The sequence below is a fragment of the Amblyraja radiata genome, chromosome 13, assembly GCF_010909765.2.
Source record: "Amblyraja radiata isolate CabotCenter1 chromosome 13, sAmbRad1.1.pri, whole genome shotgun sequence".
NCBI classification, from domain to species: Eukaryota; Metazoa; Chordata; class Chondrichthyes; order Rajiformes; family Rajidae; genus Amblyraja; species Amblyraja radiata.
The window spans coordinates 43510817-43516816 of record NC_045968.1 but is presented as its reverse complement, the minus strand read 5'-3'; the positions used below and the strand labels follow the sequence as shown (position 1 = coordinate 43516816).

At 45.9% G+C, this 6000-nt stretch overlaps 1 protein-coding gene across 2 annotated transcripts in view; it reads left to right on the top strand.

Annotated features, from left to right (window-relative positions):
- The first annotated feature begins 3844 nt into the window (after positions 1 to 3844).
- The window catches only part of dipk2a (divergent protein kinase domain 2A), a 182736-nt gene continuing 180580 nt past the window's right edge, over positions 3845 to 6000 (top strand). Inside the window, exon 1 of one of the 2 annotated variants that reach the window (XM_033031897.1) lies at positions 3845 to 3863. The gene's annotated coding sequence lies outside the window, so the exon portion shown is untranslated. The other variant, XM_033031896.1, reaches the window with a different exon arrangement.

The window sequence follows — 6000 nt, the reverse complement described above, 5'->3', positions numbered from 1 at the left end:
AAAGCGGGGGAGCGCTGTCTGAAATTCACACCCGCGATGAACAGGAAGGGAAAAGACGGCTGGCATAGTAACGGTAAGTCCTTTAGAGAGCGTGGAGAGGGGGGGGGGGGGAGAAGAAGTGGAGACACTTTTAAGAAGCCAGACTACTTTTAATAAAGTTTAGCAGGCATTTAACATTACCAGTCGATTTACTTACCTTTTTTTTCTCAACGACCTTTACCTTCGATTACCTTTGATTGCCTTCGATTTCCTATGATAGCATTACGACCTACTATTACCTACCTCGACTAAACCTACGAGTAAAAAAATATCGAATTTTTCCATGGCAACCCTTTTTTACTCGCGGGCATTTTTCAGCACGTTGAAAAAAACGCTGCGACCTAGAGTATGCGGGGACTACTCTCGAGCAAGAAGGAGAGTTACAAAGACCTCCTAGGACCTCGTGTCGACCATGCTGCGAGTACGAGCCGAGGGCCAACTCTTCTAAACTCGCGAATTAGGTCGCCGCAGTGGGACAGGCCCTTAATTTAGCCTATGTAAATTGCCCCTTGTAGGTATGGGAGAGATGCCAAAATGGGATAACATAGAACTAGTGTGAACAGGTGATCCACCAGTGGACCAAAGGTTTTTTTTTCCCCATGCTGTATCTTTCAATCCTGCCTCTTCACATCACTTTCTTCAAAATCTATTTTCTTGACCAAGCCTTTGGTCATCTATTCTGATATCTGCTTTGCCAACATCTCATGGCACTTTCCCATGCAACAGCTGTTCTTTTACTTTTCTCCTTTTGTACCATTAAGAGACCCAAAGTGAAACAGCAATTCACTTGTACTTCTTTTCCTCTATAGCATTACATTTGCTGCTCATGATGCAGTCACCATCACATTGGAGAAACCAAATTAGACTGGGTAACTGGTCTAACTAAACAGCAAGGCAGGTTTTAACTTCCCATTGTCTGTCACTTTAATTCTCCATTTACTCGCATCTTAATCTGACTAACTGTAGCTCCCTGCTCAGTTTCAGCAAGGCTGGAAGATCAGCACCCTATCTTCCATCGAAGCACATCATGACTTTCTGGAGGCAATTTTGAATTAAACAATTTCAGATAACTTACTTGCTCTGTTTGTATCAGAACTGGTCAGTTCTACTGTCGGTCAGCTGTAATTACTTAGCTTCCACTTACACTGCCTCACCTGCTGGTGTTTCTGCAGCTCACACCTGTAGTTTCACAATTTTTTGACATCATCATTTGTTTCCTCACCCACCAACTTCAATCTATTGGTTTCATCAACAGCTCATTGCCATGGTTACCTCAGCACCATTCTCTTAGAATCATTTCCTTTGTTCCATCCATCCCTTCCCCACAGTCACTGCAATTAGATCCTAACTTGTTCTTTCTCTTTTTTGAACTCCTCTTCCCATACTGATCTTTCTGTCCTGGGCCTTCTCCATTGCCTGAGTGAGGCCACATACAAACTAGAGGAACAGCACCTCGTACTCTACTTGAGTAGCTTACAACGCAACAGTATAAACTTTGAAATCTCCAACATTATGTAACCAATCTACAAACACCCCCCCACCCCCCCCTCTCCTCCCAGTGCACCATCTGGATCCACACCCATTTCTCTCCTTCCACCTAATTCACTCCTCTGGCTTTATAATTCCCACCTATCCTATCCCCTTATTTCACACTTTATGTCTTTTCATCCCTGGCCTTTGCAACCATCTTCCAATGTCCCCCTCTCCCATCTAAATTTATCCCTCACCAGGCTGTCCTGCCCCCACCTCTTTTCCAACATTCTCTTCCCTACTACTATTAGTCTGAAGAAGGGTCCCCCACCTATGTCACCTACCAATAGGTACACAAAATAGCTGGGGAAACTCAGCGGGTGCAGCAGCATCTATGGAGCGAAGGAAATAGGCGACGTTTCGGGCCGAAACCCTTCTTCAGACTGATGGGGGGTGGGGGAAAGAAAGAAGGAAAAGGGGAGGAGGAGGAGCCCGAGGGCGGGCGGATGGGAGGGTGGGAGGAGACAGCTAGAGGGTTAAGGAAGGGGAGGAGACAGCAAGGGCTAGCCAAATTGGGAGAATTCAATGTTAAGGCCATAAGGACGCAAGGTCCCCAGACGGAATATGAGGTGCTGTTCCTCCAATTTCCGCTGTTGCTCATCTACCAATGTCCACCAGAGATGCTGCCTGAGCCAGTCCAGTACTGTTGTTTTCCTCCTTTCTAGTTGCTGACCATTCGTTTTCCCATTTAATTTAAGTGGAAAACACCACTGCTGCCAAAATTTTGCTCTAGTTTTTTTTATGTCTATCTTCGGTTTATACCAGCATCTGCAGTTCCTTCCTGCACTGTAGAAGGGTCCGACGCAAAAAAGTTACATCAGCACTTTGTATCTTTTTGGTAAGCCAGCATCTGTAGTTCATTTGTTTCGACAGTCGACATTACTTTCAGTTTCTTTTTTACTAAATGCTTATGATTCTAATTTCTGGGCCCATAATCACATATTACACGCCTTTATTAAAATAAAAGCCATGCACAAGTAATGTTATTACTGCCAGGCTAAAAGCCAATTTGGTTAACATCGAAACAAAAAATGTTGAAGTAACGCAGCAGGTTTGGCACCAGCTGTGGAGGGAACGGATCGAGGTGATGTATCGGGTCGGGACTATTAGATCACACTGAATTGCATTTCCTTGTGTCTCCGTCCTGGTTAAAATGCACCTATTTGCGCCCATACAGCCTCGAACCTGCCACGGTTGGGTGGTTACCCGCGTTAACCGCCCCTTTTAGGGGGTAAGTGTTCGGTAAATACCTCAAGAGTCGGGAGCAACTATGATCTTTGGTCGGGAGTCCTCGCCGCTTCCTATCCGGGCGCCGTTTCCTGCTCACGCACCGCCTCTTATTCCCACAATTGGGGATTCCGGCAGAACAGAACCCGGACAAAGTATCAAAACAACACACCTCAACTACAGCTTTAGTTAAAATCCGGCCCCAACGTCATAGAAATACAATTTACAAGAAAAAACTGCAATAAAACTGACGTTTCGTATCACAAAAAGGAACGTTGCAAAATCTTCCCGACGAAGTTAACCCCCCCCCCCCAACACACGCTCAATCCATCCACACACCATTGCATTAATCATAAGCGTTTATTTTTTTAAATGCAAACCAATACAGCGCGTCGCTGGAAGGGAATGCAAAGGTAAACGTTTTATGATGTTACAACAGAGCTACAAAGAATGGCGCAGAAGGCAGTCGGAAGCAAAGATCCGATCTTTGGTCGGAAGTGAGTGGGCAGTTGAATGCAAAGATCCTATAGGATCTTTGGTTGAATGGAGGGAAGGGGCGGAATCGATGGGGAGGGTGAAGGGATTGACGTGGGGGCTGGCCAATGAGGAGGAGGAGGGGAGGGCATGCGAGGCGCAGCGGAGCTGCACTGAAACAGCGGCGCGCGGAGGAGGGGCGGAGCTTAATTTAAATGAGCGGCGCGCGGTGGAGGGGCGGAGCTTGGTTTAACTGTGCGGCGCGCGGAGGAGGGGCGGAGCTTAATTTAACTGAGCGGCGCGCGGAGGAGGGGCGGAGCTTAATTTAACTGAGCGGCGCGCGGTGGAGGGGCGGATCTTGGTTTAACTGTGCGGCGCGCGGTGGAGGGGCGGAGCTAAGTTTAACTGAGCGGCGCGCGATGGAGGGGCGGAGCTGAGTTTAACTGAGCGGCGCGCGATGGAGGGGCGGAGCTGAGTTTAACTGAGCGGCGCGCGGGGCTGAACTGAAGGGAGGGGGAGGAGCTGAAGAAGAGCGGCGGGCTGGCGCGCGCGCGGAGTGGGAGGGAGAGAAGGAGGAGCTGCGCGCGGAGGAGGTTGGTTTTCCGTCGCTCGCTCGCTCGCTCGCTGCATGGCCGAGCCGGACCCGAAGAACCGTGAAGAAAAATGTCTTAAAAAACCCCCCCAGAAATCCTGTTTCGAACTAAAATCCATTCCTTTTTTTTCACACCCCCCCCCCCTCCTTCTCCCCCTTTCCCTCGTTCGGACCGGGGGCGAGATTGCCGACTGCGCTGCTCCGGAGCAGCCAAAGACCGAGTGCGTGTGAGAGAGAGAATAAGAGGCTTTGAAGGGAGTTTAAAAGAAAGGAAAAATATTTTTTTTTAAAGGACAATTGAAGCAGAAAGTTGGCTTATCGGATATCAAACCCGAAATGGCTTGCGAAGCAGGTCAATTAGATTGTTGAAGGGCAGGTGATTATAGGGAGGAGGGGGAAGATAAAGTAGCAAGAGTTTTTTAAATCTATTTTGCTCCAAATATGGTCGAACGATAAAGTTTGTTACTGTGGGCTCCTTTCTTCCCTTCCCGGCAAAAGCTGTGAGCAGGTGGGTGGGAGAAATCCCCCTCCAAAATATGTCAGTGCAGCGAGGTTCTGTGCCTTGGCGGAGTGGCTGAAGCTCTCCCAAAGCTGCGCCGAGTTGAACAACAGCAAGCACAAGTGAAGGGGGGGGGGGGGGGGGGCAGGGCTTCCGTGCACTGTCAACGCTAGAGGGGGCGCACCAGTCCAAACTGAGCTACACTACATATTCCTCCTCTTTCCCTCTCCCCTTTTTGTTCGCCTTCCTTCGGCGAGAGATGAAGCTCAGGGACCGACAAATGAAACTTTAAACATTTCACCGAAGCTCTTTGCTTGCCATGCTTGCCTCTTTTTAAGGCTGGAATTGGTTTTACTTTATAATCCCAGGAGCTAATTTTGACTCGGTGAGTGAATTATGTTCTGTGTTGATGGGATTGTAGGGAAAACTCGGATTATTTGTTATGTTTAGTAGGTCGAGCAGATTCAGTGTAAACTGCTGGTTGCACATTCGGCTTTTTTATGGGTTGTAATTAACATGCGCCGATTGCTTTGCAGTTCGGGCTCTTTTGTCCCTGCAGTTGATCCGATTTGATATTTAAATACAGTTCAGTTTGTTTATGGATCGCAGTAAAACAAATGCATCATTTAAAAAAAAATGTGCAGTAACTAAGTGGTGACGTCCCAATGTTCCAAAACTACAACTGAAAAAAATGTTCTTGCCTGGCCAAAATGGCATTTATGTTTGCTCCGGTTACATCGTCATCGAGAAATAAGATAGGATGTCACTGATTTTGGACACTTGTCCATCAATTGCCAACGACAAGAAGTTTGAATTATCATTTAGGTTCTGAAAAGGGAGTCCTAAAAAATTGAGCGTACATTGGTTCACTTTTTGCTGCTACGGCAATTAACTGGAACGTTTCTATGTTTTGCGATCTAAGAAAATAATTAACAAGTTGACATCAAGTGTAAAACATGTAGAGAGGTTCACGAGATTGTTAACGTACGGTGTTAGGTGAAACTATATATTTTTTGTTCTAAAGTAAGGCGTGAGTGGTAAGGGTAAATGGGATTCATCAGGAGTTCTCAGCCTTGAATTTCTGGTGTATGTATTGGCGTTACAAAATGCATCTGTTCTAATGTCATTATTTTTAAGTGGACGATTGTATTTTAAATCTGGATTTTCTCCTTCAGAAACCTTTTTCAAATTCTTCAACTATTAGTTTGCTGCTACTTACAACCCCTAAAAATGTTCCCTTCCGTTTTTCGACTAAAGTAAGCAGCTTCTAAGCTCTTTGATTCACATCATTTATAAGATGTTCTAATTTTCACTAGGTTTCTGTACTAAATTAAAATTTGTCCACTAAAGACTAAGAGCTTTGTGCCAAAATCTTTCAGTCAAATCCAGTCTGGGTACCTGAACCTGTTAGTAGCGTGTATTCCTAAAAAGCACTCTTGAGCCTTACCACAAATTAATCCTTGACCTTTAATGCTTCCAAACGACTTGCTGTCCAACCAGCACACAGTTTGCCATATCAAATCTAAACCTAATCCACAATTTTACCATGATTATTTGCAAATCCTGAACTGACAGCGACCGTGGTGTCAAAATGTAAAAGAAACATATTTATTCATTAACTTCATAATAATTAGCACCA